This window comes from Lissotriton helveticus, chromosome 4_1 (assembly GCF_964261635.1).
Source record: "Lissotriton helveticus chromosome 4_1, aLisHel1.1, whole genome shotgun sequence".
In the NCBI taxonomy this organism is placed as follows: Eukaryota; Metazoa; Chordata; class Amphibia; order Caudata; family Salamandridae; genus Lissotriton; species Lissotriton helveticus.
In genome coordinates this window covers 1,473,331,473-1,473,347,452 of record NC_136063.1, presented here as the reverse complement: position 1 = coordinate 1,473,347,452, position 15,980 = coordinate 1,473,331,473, and the positions used below count along the sequence as shown (strand labels likewise).

At 30.4% G+C, this 15,980-nt stretch overlaps 15 non-coding genes across 15 annotated transcripts; all 15 read right to left on the bottom strand.

Annotated features, from left to right (window-relative positions):
- Positions 1-837: 837 nt before the first annotated feature.
- On the bottom strand, positions 838-910 carry TRNAT-CGU (transfer RNA threonine (anticodon CGU)). Its single transcript has one exon. It is a non-coding gene; the product is annotated as a tRNA-Thr (tRNA).
- A 941-nt stretch (positions 911-1,851) lies between these two features.
- Positions 1,852-1,924, bottom strand: TRNAT-CGU (transfer RNA threonine (anticodon CGU)). Its single transcript has one exon. It is a non-coding gene; the product is annotated as a tRNA-Thr (tRNA).
- A 438-nt stretch (positions 1,925-2,362) lies between these two features.
- On the bottom strand, positions 2,363-2,436 carry TRNAT-AGU (transfer RNA threonine (anticodon AGU)). Its single transcript has one exon. It is a non-coding gene; the product is annotated as a tRNA-Thr (tRNA).
- Positions 2,437-2,865: 429 nt separating this feature from the next.
- On the bottom strand, positions 2,866-2,938 carry TRNAR-CCU (transfer RNA arginine (anticodon CCU)). Its single transcript has one exon. It is a non-coding gene; the product is annotated as a tRNA-Arg (tRNA).
- Positions 2,939-4,393: 1,455 nt separating this feature from the next.
- Positions 4,394-4,467, bottom strand: TRNAT-AGU (transfer RNA threonine (anticodon AGU)). Its single transcript has one exon. It is a non-coding gene; the product is annotated as a tRNA-Thr (tRNA).
- Positions 4,468-5,913: 1,446 nt separating this feature from the next.
- TRNAT-CGU (transfer RNA threonine (anticodon CGU)) lies at positions 5,914-5,986 on the bottom strand. Its single transcript has one exon. It is a non-coding gene; the product is annotated as a tRNA-Thr (tRNA).
- Positions 5,987-6,926: 940 nt separating this feature from the next.
- Positions 6,927-6,999, bottom strand: TRNAT-CGU (transfer RNA threonine (anticodon CGU)). The gene has a single exon. It is a non-coding gene; the product is annotated as a tRNA-Thr (tRNA).
- A 941-nt stretch (positions 7,000-7,940) lies between these two features.
- TRNAT-CGU (transfer RNA threonine (anticodon CGU)) lies at positions 7,941-8,013 on the bottom strand. Its single transcript has one exon. It is a non-coding gene; the product is annotated as a tRNA-Thr (tRNA).
- A 438-nt stretch (positions 8,014-8,451) lies between these two features.
- TRNAT-AGU (transfer RNA threonine (anticodon AGU)) lies at positions 8,452-8,525 on the bottom strand. The gene has a single exon. It is a non-coding gene; the product is annotated as a tRNA-Thr (tRNA).
- Positions 8,526-8,954: 429 nt separating this feature from the next.
- On the bottom strand, positions 8,955-9,027 carry TRNAR-CCU (transfer RNA arginine (anticodon CCU)). Its single transcript has one exon. It is a non-coding gene; the product is annotated as a tRNA-Arg (tRNA).
- A 1,455-nt stretch (positions 9,028-10,482) lies between these two features.
- Positions 10,483-10,556, bottom strand: TRNAT-AGU (transfer RNA threonine (anticodon AGU)). The gene has a single exon. It is a non-coding gene; the product is annotated as a tRNA-Thr (tRNA).
- Positions 10,557-12,002: 1,446 nt separating this feature from the next.
- Positions 12,003-12,075, bottom strand: TRNAT-CGU (transfer RNA threonine (anticodon CGU)). Its single transcript has one exon. It is a non-coding gene; the product is annotated as a tRNA-Thr (tRNA).
- Positions 12,076-12,511: 436 nt separating this feature from the next.
- Positions 12,512-12,588, bottom strand: TRNAT-AGU (transfer RNA threonine (anticodon AGU)). The gene has a single exon. It is a non-coding gene; the product is annotated as a tRNA-Thr (tRNA).
- Positions 12,589-14,014: 1,426 nt separating this feature from the next.
- On the bottom strand, positions 14,015-14,087 carry TRNAT-CGU (transfer RNA threonine (anticodon CGU)). The gene has a single exon. It is a non-coding gene; the product is annotated as a tRNA-Thr (tRNA).
- Positions 14,088-14,525: 438 nt separating this feature from the next.
- On the bottom strand, positions 14,526-14,599 carry TRNAT-AGU (transfer RNA threonine (anticodon AGU)). The gene has a single exon. It is a non-coding gene; the product is annotated as a tRNA-Thr (tRNA).
- Between the last annotated feature and the right edge of the window lie 1,381 nt (positions 14,600-15,980).

Sequence of the window (15,980 nt, the reverse complement as noted above, 5' to 3'; positions counted from 1 at the left end):
AGATACTCAATCACTAAACAAGTATTGATATGTTTTAATAAACAGGTACTCTTATAAAACCCAATTTCATTTCTTAAATACTTTACAATTTTATTTTCATGAAGGCATTAATATTGCTCAAATCAAGGTAGTAATGTCATCTACGTCTTTCTCATTGACACGTTTTCTTTCCATTTTGCAATAACAGTATTCTCTCTATAATCTTGAAAATACTTGGGTTTTTATGAGGTTTAAGATGATCTGTTCAACAGTAAGATGAATCAGACTTTTATATTTTAATTGTATCAGAATAGGACCTAATGAAATTGATTTGTTATATAACAAAGAGAAAAGCAAGGCGTTACTGAGAGTTGTACTAAGGATCTCGTTTACTAGACAGGCGCTTTAACCAGCTAAGCCACAGCACCCCCTTGAGTCATAAATGAGAAAGAATTTTCTTTATGGTGTTCAAGAGAATATTGTTTTTTCATTTTTATATTCTTTTCTAAGTTCACAGACTTCTCTACTCAAAAACTTTAGATGAAGATGCTTCACTTATTCAAAAACACCTCTCTAATTTGAAGTTTACCCTATTCATAGAATTTTAAAATATACCTTGCTGAAGAATGGATTAGTTGTATTCAACAATAGAGTGATCATTCGGCTCTATCTTGTTTTTTGTCAATTTTTTTTTGCTATTTCAGTCAATGCATTTCTATAAAAATCTTCACAATACCAAGTATTTTATTTCATTTTATGATAACTTATTCTAAAGTTCATAGAACCAGACATTTATTCTTAAATTGTATTCAACACTTGTTTGATAAAAAATATTTTTAAAGCATGGAGAAAACAGTTAGGTGCTGCTGAGATTTGAACTCAGGATTTCCTGTTTACGAGACAGGCGCTTTAACCACTAAGCCACAGCACCAACTTCAATAACAAAAAATACATAAATAATTTATTGTTGATGATGAAAATGTGTTTCCTGCTATAAATTCTGCTTTATATGTACTGTAATCTTAAACACAAAAAGATACTCAATCACTAAACAAGTATTGATATGTTTTAATAAACAGGTACTCTTATAAAACCCAATTTCATTTCTTAAATACTTTACAATTTTATTTTCATGAAGGCATTAATATTGCTCAAAGCAAGGTAGTAATGTCATCTACGTCTTTCTCATTGACACGTTTTCTTTTTATTTTGCAATAACAGTATTCTCTCTATAATCTTGAAAATACTTGGGTTTTTATGAGGTTTAAGATGATCTGTTCAACAGTAAGATGAATCAGACTTTTATATTTTAATTGTATCAGAATAGGACCTAATGAAATTGATTTAGTACATAACAAAGAGAAAAGCAAGGCGCTGCTGAGAGTTGAACTCAGGATCTCCTGTTTACTATGTAGGCGCTTTAACAAGCTTAGCCACAGCACCCCCTTGAGTCATAAATGAGAAAGACTTTTCTTTATGGTGTTCAAGAGAATATTGTTTTTTCATTTTTATATTCTTTTCTAAGTTCACAGACTTCTCTACTCAAAAACTTTAGATGAAGACGCTTCACTTATTCAAAAACACCTCTCTAATTTGAAGTTTACCCTATTCATAGAATTTTAAAATATACCTTGCTGAAGAATGGATTAGTTGTATTCAACAATAGAGTGATCATTCGGCTCTATCTTGTTTTTTGTCCTTTTTTTTTGCTATTTCAGTCAATGCACTTCTATAAAAATCTTCACAATACCAAGTATTTTATTTCATTTTATGATAACTTATTCTAAAGTTCATAGAACCAGACGTTTATTCTTAAATTGTATTCAACACTTGTTTGATAAAAATTATTTTTAAAGCATGGAGAAAACAGTTAGGTGCTGCTGAGATTTGAACTCAGGATTTCCTGTTTACGAGACAGGCACCTTAACCACTAAGCAACAGCACCAACTTCAATAACAAAAAATACATAAATAATTTATTGTTGATGATGAAAATTTGTTTCCTGCTATAAATTCTGCTTTATATGTACTGTAATCTTAAACACAAAAAGATACTCAATCACTAAATAAGTATTGATATGTTTTAATAAACAGGTACTCTTATAAAACCCAATTTCATTTCTTAAATACTTTACAATTTTATTTTCATGAAGGCATTAATATTGCTCAAATTGAGGTAGTAATGTCATCTACGTCTTTCTCATTGACACGTTTTCTTTCCATTTTGCAATAACAGTATTCTCTCTATAATCTTGAAAATACTTGGGTTTTTATGAGGTTTAAGATGATCTGTTCAACAGTAAGATGAATCAGACTTTTATATTTTAATTGTATCAGAATAGGACCTAATGAAATTGATTTGGTATATAACAAAGAGAAAAGCAAGGCGCTGCTGAGAGTTGAACTCAGGATCTCCTGTTTACTAGACCGGCGCTTTAACCAGCTAAGCCACAGCACCGCCTTGATTCTTGTCTTAGAAAGACTTTTCTTTATGGTGTTCAAGAGAATATTGTTTTTTCATTTTTATATTCTTTGCTAAGTTCACAGACTTCTCTACTCAAACACTTTAGATGAAGATGCTTCACTTGTTCACAAACACCTCTCTAATTTGAAGTTTACCCTATTCATTGATTTTTAAAATATACCTTGCTGAAGAATGGATTAGTTGTATTCAACAATAGAGTGATCATACAGCTCTATCTTGTTCTTTGTCATTTTCTTTTCGCTATTTCAGTCAATGCATTCCTACAAAAATCTTCACAATACCAAGTATTTTTTTTATTTTAAGATAACTTATTCCAAAGTTTATAGAACCAGACGTGTATTCTTAAATTGTATTCAACACTTGTTTGATGAAAATTATTCCTAAAGCATGGAGAAAACAGTTAGGTGCTGCTCAGATTTGAACTCAGGATCTTCTGTATAGGAGACAGGCGCTTTAACCACTAAGCCACAGCACCAACGTCAATAACAAAAAATACATAAATAATTTATTGTTGATGATGAAAATTTGTTTCATGCTATACATTTTTCTTTATGTGTACTGTAATCTTAAACACAAAAAGATACTCAATCACTAAACAAGTATTGATATGTTTTAATAAACAGGTACTCTTATAAAACCCAATTTCATTTATTAAATACTTTACAATTTTATTTTCATGAAGGCATTAATATTGCTCAAAGCAAGGTAGTAATGTCATCTACGTCTTTCTCGTTGACACGTTTTCTTTCCATTTTGCAATAACAGTATTCTCTCTATAATCTTGAAAATACTTGGGTTTTTATGAGGTTTAAGATGATCTGTTCAACAGTAAGATGAATCAGACTTTTATATTTTAATTGTATCAGAATAGGACCTAATGAAATTGATGTGTTATATGACAAAGTGAAAAGCAAGGCGTTACTGAGAGTTGTACTCAGGATCCCCTGTTTACGAGACAGGCGCTTTAACCAGCTAAGCCACAGCACCCCCTTGAGTCATAAATGAGAAAGAATTTTCTTTATGGTGTTCAAGAGAATATTGTTTTTTAATTTTTATATTCTTTTCTAAGTTCACAGACTTCTCTACTCAAAAACTTTAGATGAAGACGCTTCACTTATTCAAAAACACCTCTCTAATTTGAAGTTTACCCTATTCATAGAATTTTAAAATATACCTTGCTGAAGAATGGATTAGTTGTATTCAACAATAGAGTGATCATTCGGCTCTATCTTGTTTTTTGCCCTTTTTTTGTTTTGCTATTTCAGTCAATGCATTTCTATAAAAATCTTCACAATACCAAGTGTTTTATTTCATTTTATGATAACTTATTCTAAAGTTCATAGAACCAGACATTTATTCTTAAATTGTATTCAACACTTGTTTGATAAAAATTATTTTTAAAGCATGGAGAAAACAGTTAGGTACTGCTGAGATTTGAACTCAGGATTTCCTGGTTACGAGACAAGAGCTTTAACCACTAAGCCACCGCACCAACTTCAATAACAAAAAATACATAAATAATTTATTGTTGATGATGAAAATTTGTTTCCTGCTATAAATTCTGCTTTATATGTACTGTAATCTTAAACACAAAAAGAAACTCAATCACTAAACAAGTATTGATATGTTTTAATAAACAGGTACTCTTATAAAACCCAATTTCATTTCTTAAATACTTTACAATTTTATTTTCATGAAGGCATTAATATTGCTCAAAGCAAGGTAGTAATGTCATCTACGTCTTTCTCATTGACACGTTTTCTTTCCATTTTGCAATAACAGTATTCTCTCTATAATCTTGAAAATACTTGGGTTTTTATGAGGTTTAAGATGATCTGTTCAACAGTAAGATGAATCAGACTTTTATATTTTAATTGTATCAGAATAGGACCTAATGAAATTTATTTGGTATATAACAAAGAGAAAAGCAAGGCGCTGCTGAGAGTTGAACTCAGGATCTCCTGTTTACTAGACAGGAGCTTTAACCAGCTAAGCCACAGCACCGCCTTGAGTCTTGACTTAGAAAGACTTTTCTTTATGGTGTTCAAGAGAATATTGTTTTTTCATTTTTATATTCTTTGCTAAGTTCAAAGACTTCTCTACTCAAACACTTTAGATGAAGATGCTTCACTTGTTCACAAACACCTCTCTAATTTAAAGTTTACCCTATTCATAGATTTTTAAAATATACCTTGCTGAAGAATGGATTAGTTGTATTCAACAATAGAGTGATCATACGGCTCTATCTTGTTCTTTGTCATTTTCTTTTCGCTATTTCAGTCAATGCATTCCTACAAAAATCTTCACAATACCAAGTATTTTTTTTTATTTTAAGATAACTTATTCCAAAGTTCATAGAACCAGACGTGTATTCTTAAATTGTATTCAACACTTGTTTGATGAAAATTATTCCTAAAGCATGGAGAAAACTGTTAGGTGCTGCTCAGATGTGAACTCAGGATCTTCTGTATACGAGACAGGCGCTTTAACCACTAAGCCACAGCACCAACGTCAATAACAAAAAATACATAAATAATTTATTGTTGATGATGAAAATTTGTTTCATGCTATAAATTCTTCTTTATATGTACTGTAATCTTAAACACAAAAAGATGCTCAATCACTAAACAAGTATTGATATGTTTTAATAAACAGGTACTCTTATAAAACCCAATTTCATTTCTTAAATACTTTACAATTTTATTTTCATGAAGGCATTAATATTGCTCAAATCAAGGTAGTAATGTCATCTACGTCTTTCTCATTGACACGTTTTCTTTCCATTTTGCAATAACAGTATTCTCTCTATAATCTTGAAAATACTTGGGTTTTTATGAGGTTTAAGATGATCTGTTCAACAGTAAGATGAATCAGACTTTTATATTTTAATTGTATCAGAATAGGACCTAATGAAATTGATTTGTTATATAACAAAGAGAAAAGCAAGGCGTTACTGAGAGTTGTACTCAGGATCTCCTGTTTACTAGACAGGCGCTTTAACCAGCTAAGCCACAGCACCCCCTTGAGTCATAAAGGAGAAAGAATTTTCTTTATGGTGTTCAAGAGAATATTGTTTTTTCATTTTTATATTCTTTTCTAAGTTCACAGACTTCTCTACTCAAAAACTTTAGATGAAGACGCTTCACTTATTCAAAAACACCTCTATAATTTGAAGTTTACCCTAATAATAGAATTTTAAAATATACCTTGCTGAAGAATGGATTAGTTGTATTCAACAATAGAGTGATCATTCGGCTCTATCTTGTTTTTTGTCCTTTTTTTTTTTGCTATTTCAGTCAATGCACTTCTATAAAAATCTTCACAATACCAAGTATTTTATTTCATTTTATGATAACTTATTCTAAAGTTCATAGAACCAGACGTTTATTCTTAAATTGTATTCAACACTTGTTTGATAAAAATTATTTTTAAAGCATGGAGAAAACAGTTAGGTGCTGCTGAGATTTGAACTCAGGATTTCCTGTTTACGAGACAGGCACTTTAACCACTAAGCCACAGCACCAACTTCAATAACAAAAAATACATCAATAATTTATTGTTGATGATGAAAATTTGTTTCCTGCTATAAATTCTGCTTTATATGTACTGTAATCTTAAACACAAAAAGAAACTCAATCACTAAACAAGTATTGATATGTTTTAATAAACAGGTACTCTTATAAAACCCAATTTCATTTCTTAAATACTTTACAATTTTATTTTCATGAAGGCATTAATATTGCTCAAAGCAAGGTAGTAATGTCATCTACGTCTTTCTCATTGACACGTTTTCTTTCCATTTTGCAATAACAGTATTCTCTCTATAATCTTGAAAATACTTGGGTTTTTATGAGGTTTAAGATGATCTGTTCAACAGTAAGATGAATCAGACTTTTATATTTTAATTGTATCAGAATAGGACCTAATGAAATTGATTTGTTATATAACAAAGAGAAAAGCAAGGCGTTACTGAGAGTTGTACTAAGGATCTCGTTTACTAGACAGGCGCTTTAACCAGCTAAGCCACAGCACCCCCTTGAGTCATAAATGAGAAAGAATTTTCTTTATGGTGTTCAAGAGAATATTGTTTTTTCATTTTTATATTCTTTTCTAAGTTCACAGACTTCTCTACTCAAAAACTTTAGATGAAGATGCTTCACTTATTCAAAAACACCTCTCTAATTTGAAGTTTACCCTATTCATAGAATTTTAAAATATACCTTGCTGAAGAATGGATTAGTTGTATTCAACAATAGAGTGATCATTCGGCTCTATCTTGTTTTTTGTCAATTTTTTTTTGCTATTTCAGTCAATGCATTTCTCTAAAAATCTTCACAATACCAAGTATTTTATTTCATTTTATGATAACTTATTCTAAAGTTCATAGAACCAGACATTTATTCTTAAATTGTATTCAACACTTGTTTGATAAAAAATATTTTTAAAGCATGGAGAAAACAGTTAGGTGCTGCTGAGATTTGAACTCAGGATTTCCTGTTTACGAGACAGGCGCTTTAACCACTAAGCCACAGCACCAACTTCAATAACAAAAAATACATAAATAATTTATTGTTGATGATGAAAATGTGTTTCCTGCTATAAATTCTGCTTTATATGTACTGTAATCTTAAACACAAAAAGATACTCAATCACTAAACAAGTATTGATATGTTTTAATAAACAGGTACTCTTATAAAACCCAATTTCATTTCTTAAATACTTTACAATTTTATTTTCATGAAGGCATTAATATTGCTCAAAGCAAGGTAGTAATGTCATCTACGTCTTTCTCATTGACACGTTTTCTTTTTATTTTGCAATAACAGTATTCTCTCTATAATCTTGAAAATACTTGGGTTTTTATGAGGTTTAAGATGATCTGTTCAACAGTAAGATGAATCAGACTTTTATATTTTAATTGTATCAGAATAGGACCTAATGAAATTGATTTAGTACATAACAAAGAGAAAAGCAAGGCGCTGCTGAGAGTTGAACTCAGGATCTCCTGTTTACTATGTAGGCGCTTTAACAAGCTTAGCCACAGCACCCCCTTGAGTCATAAATGAGAAAGACTTTTCTTTATGGTGTTCAAGAGAATATTGTTTTTTCATTTTTATATTCTTTTCTAAGTTCACAGACTTCTCTACTCAAAAACTTTAGATGAAGACGCTTCACTTATTCAAAAACACCTCTCTAATTTGAAGTTTACCCTATTCATAGAATTTTAAAATATACCTTGCTGAAGAATGGATTAGTTGTATTCAACAATAGAGTGATCATTCGGCTCTATCTTGTTTTTTGTCCTTTTTTTTTGCTATTTCAGTCAATGCACTTCTATAAAAATCTTCACAATACCAAGTATTTTATTTCATTTTATGATAACTTATTCTAAAGTTCATAGAACCAGACGTTTATTCTTAAATTGTATTCAACACTTGTTTGATAAAAATTATTTTTAAAGCATGGAGAAAACAGTTAGGTGCTGCTGAGATTTGAACTCAGGATTTCCTGTTTACGAGACAGGCACCTTAACCACTAAGCAACAGCACCAACTTCAATAACAAAAAATACATAAATAATTTATTGTTGATGATGAAAATTTGTTTCCTGCTATAAATTCTGCTTTATATGTACTGTAATCTTAAACACAAAAAGATACTCAATCACTAAATAAGTATTGATATGTTTTAATAAACAGGTACTCTTATAAAACCCAATTTCATTTCTTAAATACTTTACAATTTTATTTTCATGAAGGCATTAATATTGCTCAAATTGAGGTAGTAATGTCATCTACGTCTTTCTCATTGACACGTTTTCTTTCCATTTTGCAATAACAGTATTCTCTCTATAATCTTGAAAATACTTGGGTTTTTATGAGGTTTAAGATGATCTGTTCAACAGTAAGATGAATCAGACTTTTATATTTTAATTGTATCAGAATAGGACCTAATGAAATTGATTTGGTATATAACAAAGAGAAAAGCAAGGCGCTGCTGAGAGTTGAACTCAGGATCTCCTGTTTACTAGACCGGCGCTTTAACCAGCTAAGCCACAGCACCGCCTTGATTCTTGTCTTAGAAAGACTTTTCTTTATGGTGTTCAAGAGAATATTGTTTTTTCATTTTTATATTCTTTGCTAAGTTCACAGACTTCTCTACTCAAACACTTTAGATGAAGATGCTTCACTTGTTCACAAACACCTCTCTAATTTGAAGTTTACCCTATTCATTGATTTTTAAAATATACCTTGCTGAAGAATGGATTAGTTGTATTCAACAATAGAGTGATCATACAGCTCTATCTTGTTCTTTGTCATTTTCTTTTCGCTATTTCAGTCAATGCATTCCTACAAAAATCTTCACAATACCAAGTATTTTTTTTATTTTAAGATAACTTATTCCAAAGTTTATAGAACCAGACGTGTATTCTTAAATTGTATTCAACACTTGTTTGATGAAAATTATTCCTAAAGCATGGAGAAAACAGTTAGGTGCTGCTCAGATTTGAACTCAGGATCTTCTGTATAGGAGACAGGCGCTTTAACCACTAAGCCACAGCACCAACGTCAATAACAAAAAATACATAAATAATTTATTGTTGATGATGAAAATTTGTTTCATGCTATACATTTTTCTTTATGTGTACTGTAATCTTAAACACAAAAAGATACTCAATCACTAAACAAGTATTGATATGTTTTAATAAACAGGTACTCTTATAAAACCCAATTTCATTTCTTAAATACTTTACAATTTTATTTTCATGAAGGCATTAATATTGCTCAAAGCAAGGTAGTAATGTCATCTACGTCTTTCTCGTTGACACGTTTTCTTTCCATTTTGCAATAACAGTATTCTCTCTATAATCTTGAAAATACTTGGGTTTTTATGAGGTTTAAGATGATCTGTTCAACAGTAAGATGAATCAGACTTTTATATTTTAATTGTATCAGAATAGGACCTAATGAAATTGATGTGTTATATGACAAAGTGAAAAGCAAGGCGTTACTGAGAGTTGTACTCAGGATCCCCTGTTCACGAGACAGGCGCTTTAACCAGCTAAGCCACAGCACCCCCTTGAGTCATAAATGAGAAAGAATTTTCTTTATGGTGTTCAAGAGAATATTGTTTTTTAATTTTTATATTCTTTTCTAAGTTCACAGACTTCTCTACTCAAAAACTTTAGATGAAGACGCTTCACTTATTCAAAAACACCTCTCTAATTTGAAGTTTACCCTATTCATAGAATTTTAAAATATACCTTGCTGAAGAATGGATTAGTTGTATTCAACAATAGAGTGATCATTCGGCTCTATCTTGTTTTTTGCCCTTTTTTTGTTTTGCTATTTCAGTCAATGCATTTCTATAAAAATCTTCACAATACCAAGTGTTTTATTTCATTTTATGATAACTTATTCTAAAGTTCATAGAACCAGACATTTATTCTTAAATTGTATTCAACACTTGTTTGATAAAAATTATTTTTAAAGCATGGAGAAAACAGTTAGGTACTGCTGAGATTTGAACTCAGGATTTCCTGGTTACGAGACAAGAGCTTTAACCACTAAGCCACCGCACCAACTTCAATAACAAAAAATACATAAATAATTTATTGTTGATGATGAAAATTTGTTTCCTGCTATAAATTCTGCTTTATATGTACTGTAATCTTAAACACAAAAAGAAACTCAATCACTAAACAAGTATTGATATGTTTTAATAAACAGGTACTCTTATAAAACCCAATTTCATTTCTTAAATACTTTACAATTTTATTTTCATGAAGGCATTAATATTGCTCAAAGCAAGGTAGTAATGTCATCTACGTCTTTCTCATTGACACGTTTTCTTTCCATTTTGCAATAACAGTATTCTCTCTATAATCTTGAAAATACTTGGGTTTTTATGAGGTTTAAGATGATCTGTTCAACAGTAAGATGAATCAGACTTTTATATTTTAATTGTATCAGAATAGGACCTAATGAAATTTATTTGGTATATAACAAAGAGAAAAGCAAGGCGCTGCTGAGAGTTGAACTCAGGATCTCCTGTTTACTAGACAGGAGCTTTAACCAGCTAAGCCACAGCACCGCCTTGAGTCTTGACTTAGAAAGACTTTTCTTTATGGTGTTCAAGAGAATATTGTTTTTTCATTTTTATATTCTTTGCTAAGTTCAAAGACTTCTCTACTCAAACACTTTAGATGAAGATGCTTCACTTGTTCACAAACACCTCTCTAATTTAAAGTTTACCCTATTCATAGATTTTTAAAATATACCTTGCTGAAGAATGGATTAGTTGTATTCAACAATAGAGTGATCATACGGCTCTATCTTGTTCTTTGTCATTTTCTTTTCGCTATTTCAGTCAATGCATTCCTACAAAAATCTTCACAATACCAAGTATTTTTTTTTATTTTAAGATAACTTATTCCAAAGTTCATAGAACCAGACGTGTATTCTTAAATTGTATTCAACACTTGTTTGATGAAAATTATTCCTAAAGCATGGAGAAAACTGTTAGGTGCTGCTCAGATGTGAACTCAGGATCTTCTGTATACGAGACAGGCGCTTTAACCACTAAGCCACAGCACCAACGTCAATAACAAAAAATACATAAATAATTTATTGTTGATGATGAAAATTTGTTTCATGCTATAAATTCTTCTTTATATGTACTGTAATCTTAAACACAAAAAGATGCTCAATCACTAAACAAGTATTGATATGTTTTAATAAACAGGTACTCTTATAAAACCCAATTTCATTTCTTAAATACTTTACAATTTTATTTTCATGAAGGCATTAATATTGCTCAAATCAAGGTAGTAATGTCATCTACGTCTTTCTCATTGACACGTTTTCTTTCCATTTTGCAATAACAGTATTCTCTCTATAATCTTGAAAATACTTGGGTTTTTATGAGGTTTAAGATGATCTGTTCAACAGTAAGATGAATCAGACTTTTATATTTTAATTGTATCAGAATAGGACCTAATGAAATTGATTTGTTATATAACAAAGAGAAAAGCAAGGCGTTACTGAGAGTTGTACTCAGGATCTCCTGTTTACTAGACAGGCGCTTTAACCAGCTAAGCCACAGCACCCCCTTGAGTCATAAAGGAGAAAGAATTTTCTTTATGGTGTTCAAGAGAATATTGTTTTTTCATTTTTATATTCTTTTCTAAGTTCACAGACTTCTCTACTCAAAAACTTTAGATGAAGACGCTTCACTTATTCAAAAACACCTCTATAATTTGAAGTTTACCCTAATAATAGAATTTTAAAATATACCTTGCTGAAGAATGGATTAGTTGTATTCAACAATAGAGTGATCATTCGGCTCTATCTTGTTTTTTGTCCTTTTTTTTTTTGCTATTTCAGTCAATGCACTTCTATAAAAATCTTCACAATACCAAGTATTTTATTTCATTTTATGATAACTTATTCTAAAGTTCATAGAACCAGACGTTTATTCTTAAATTGTATTCAACACTTGTTTGATAAAAATTATTTTTAAAGCATGGAGAAAACAGTTAGGTGCTGCTGAGATTTGAACTCAGGATTTCCTGTTTACGAGACAGGCACTTTAACCACTAAGCCACAGCACCAACTTCAATAACAAAAAATACATCAATAATTTATTGTTGATGATGAAAATTTGTTTCCTGCTATAAATTCTGCTTTATATGTACTGTAATCTTAAACACAAAAAGAAACTCAATCACTAAACAAGTATTGATATGTTTTAATAAACAGGTACTCTTATAAAACCCAATTTCATTTCTTAAATACTTTACAATTTTATTTTCATGAAGGCATTAATATTGCTCAAAGCAAGGTAGTAATGTCATCTACGTCTTTCTCATTGACACGTTTTCTTTCCATTTTGCAATAACAGTATTCTCTCTATAATCTTGAAAATACTTGGGTTTTTATGAGGTTTAAGATGATCTGTTCAACAGTAAGATGAATCAGACTTTTATATTTTAATTGTATCAGAATAGGACCTAATGAAATTTATTTGGTATATAACAGAGAAAAGAAAGGCGCTGCTGAGAGTTGAACTCAGGATCTCCTGTTTACTAGACAGGCGCTTTAACCAGCTAAGCCACAGCAATGCCTTGAGTCTTGACTTAGAAAGACTTTTCTTTATGGTGTTCAAGAGAATATTGTTTTTTCATTTTTATATTCTTTGCTAAGTTCACAGACTTCTCTACTCAAACAATTTAGATGAAGATGCTTCACTTGTTCACAAACACCTCTCTAATTTGAAGTTTACCCTATTCATAGATTTTTAAAATATACCTTGCTGAAGAATGGATTAGTTGTATTCAACAATAGGGTGATCATAAGGCTCTATCTTGTTCTTTGTCATTTTCTTTTCGCTATTTCAGTCAATGCATTCCTACAAAAATCTTCACAATACCAAGTATTTTTTTTATTCCAAAGTTCATAGAACCAGACGTGTATTCTTAAATTGTATTCAACACTTGTTTGATGAAAATTATTCCTAAAGCATGGAGAAAACTGTTAGGTGCTGCTCAGATGTGAACTCAGGATCTTCTGTATACGAGACAGGCGCTTTAACCACTAAGCCACAGCCCCAACGTCAATAACAAAAAATACATAAATAATTTATTGTTGATGATGAAAATTTGTTTCATGCTATAAATTCTTCTTTATATGTACTGTAATCTTAAACACAAAAAGATACTCAATCACTAAACAAGTATTGATATGTTTTAATAAACAGGTACTCTTATAAAACCCAATTTCATTTCTTAAATACTTTACAATTTTATTTTCATGAAGGCATTAATATTGCTCAAATCAAGGTAGTAATGTCATCTACGTCTTTCTCATTGACACGTTTTCTTTCCATTTTGCAATAACAGTATTCTCTCTATAATCTTGAAAATACTTGGGTTTTTATGAGGTTTAAGATGATCTGTTCAACAGTAAGATGAATCAGACTTTTATATTTTAATTGTATCAGAATAGGACCTAATGAAATTGATTTGTTATATAACAAAGAGAAAAGCAAGGCGTTACTGAGAGTTGTACTCAGGATCTCCTGTTTACTAGATAGGCGCTTTAACCAGCTAAGCCAGAGCACCCCCTTGAGTCATAAATGAGAAAGAATTTTCTTTATGGTGTTCAAGGGAATATTGTTTTTTCATTTTTATATTCTTTTCTAAGTTCACAGACTTCTCTACTCAAAAACTTTAGATGAAGACGCTTCACTTATTCAAAAACACCTCTCTAATTTGAAGTTTACCCTATTCATAGAATTTTAAAATATACCTTGCTGAAGAATGGATTAGTTGTATTCAACAATAGAGTGATCAATCGGCTCTATCTTGTTTTTTGTCCTTTTTTTTTTGCTATTTCAGTCAATGCACTTCTATAAAAATCTTCACAATACCAAGTATTTTATTTCATTTTATGATAACTTATTCTAAAGTTCATAGAACCAGACGTTTATTCTTAAATTGTATTCAACACTTGTTTGATAAAAATTATTTTTAAAGCATGGAGAAAACAGATAGGTGATGCTGAGATTTGAACTCAGGATTTCCTGTTTACGAGACAGGCACCTTAACCACTAAGCCACAGCACCAACTTCAATAACAAAAAATACATAAATAATTTATTGTTGATGATGAAAATTTGTTTCCTGCTATAAATTCTGCTTTATATGTACTGTAATCTTAAACACAAAAAGATACTCAATCACTAAATAAGTATTGATATGTTTTAATAAACAGGTACTCTTATAAAACCCAATTTCATTTCTTAAATACTTTACAATTTTATTTTCATGAAGGCATTAATATTGCTCAAATTGAGGTAGTAATGTCATCTACGTCTTTCTCATTGACACGTTTTCTTTCCATTTTGCAATAACAGTATTCTCTCTATAATCTTGAAAATAATTGGGTTTTTATGAGGTTTAAGATGATCTGTTCAACAGTAAGATGAATCAGACTTTTATATTTTAATTGTATCAGAATAGGACCTAATGAAATTGATTTGGTATATAACAAAGAGAAAAGCAAGGCGCTGCTGAGAGTTGAACTCAGGATTTCCTGTTTACTAGACAGGCGCTTTAACCAGCTAAGCCACAGCACCGCCCTGAGTCTTGTCTTAAAAAGACTTTTCTTTATGGTGTTCAAGAGAATATTGTTTTTTCATTTTTATATTCTTTGCTAAGTTCACAGACTTCTCTACTCAAACACTTTAGATGAAGATGCTTCACTTGTTCACAAACACCTCTCTAATTTGAAGTTTGCCCTATTCATAAATTTTTAAAATATACCTTGCTGAAGAATGGATTAGTTGTATTCAACAATAGAGTGATCATACAGCTCTATCTTGTTCTTTGTCATTTTCTTTTCGCTATTTCAGTCAATGCATTCCTACAAAAATCTTCATAATACCAAGTATTTTTTTTTATTTTAAGATAACTTATTCCAAAGTTCATAGAACCAGACGTGTATTCTTAAATTGTATTCAACACTTGTTTGATGAAAATTATTCCTAAAGCATGGAGAAAACAGTTAGGTGCTGCTCAGATTTGAACTCAGGATCTTCTGTATACGAGACAGGCGCTTTAACCACTAATCCACAGCACCAACGTCAATAACAAAAAATACATAAATAATTTATTGTTGATGATGAAAATTTGTTTCATGCTATAAATTCTTCTTTATATGTACTGTAATCTTAAACACAAAAAGATACTCAATCACTAAACAAGTATTGATATGTTTTAATAAACAGGTACTCTTATAAAACCCAATTTCATTTCTTAAATACTTTACAATTTTATTTTCATGAAGGCATTAATATTGCTCAAATCAAGGTAGTAATGTCATCTACGTCTTTCTCATTGACACGTTTTCTTTCCATTTTGCAATAACAGTATTCTCTCTATAATCTTGAAAATACTTGGGTTTTTATGAGGTTTAAGATGGTCTGTTCAACAGTAAGATGAATCAGACTTTTATATTTTAATTGTATCAGAATAGGACCTAATGAAATTGATTTGTTATATAACAAAGAGAAAAGCAAGGCGTTACTGAGAGTTGTACTCAGGATCTCCTGTTTACTAGACAGGCGCTTTAACCAGCTAAGCCACAGCACCCCCTTGAGTCATAAATGAGAAAGAATTTTCTTTATGGTGTTCAAGAGAATATTGTTTTTTCATTTTTATATTCTTTTCTAAGTTCACAGACTTCTCTACTCAAAAACTTTAGATGAAGATGCTTCACTTATTCAAAAACACCTCTCTAATTTGAAGTTTACCCTATTCATAGAATTTTAAAATATACCTTGCTGAAGAATGGATTAGTTGTATTCAACAATAGAGTGATCATTCGGCTCTATCTTGTTTTTTGTCCTTTTTATTTTGCTATTTCAGTCAATGCACTTCTATAAAAATCTTCACAATACCAGTATTTTATTTCATTTTATTATAACTTATTCTAAAGTTCATAGAACCAGACGTTTA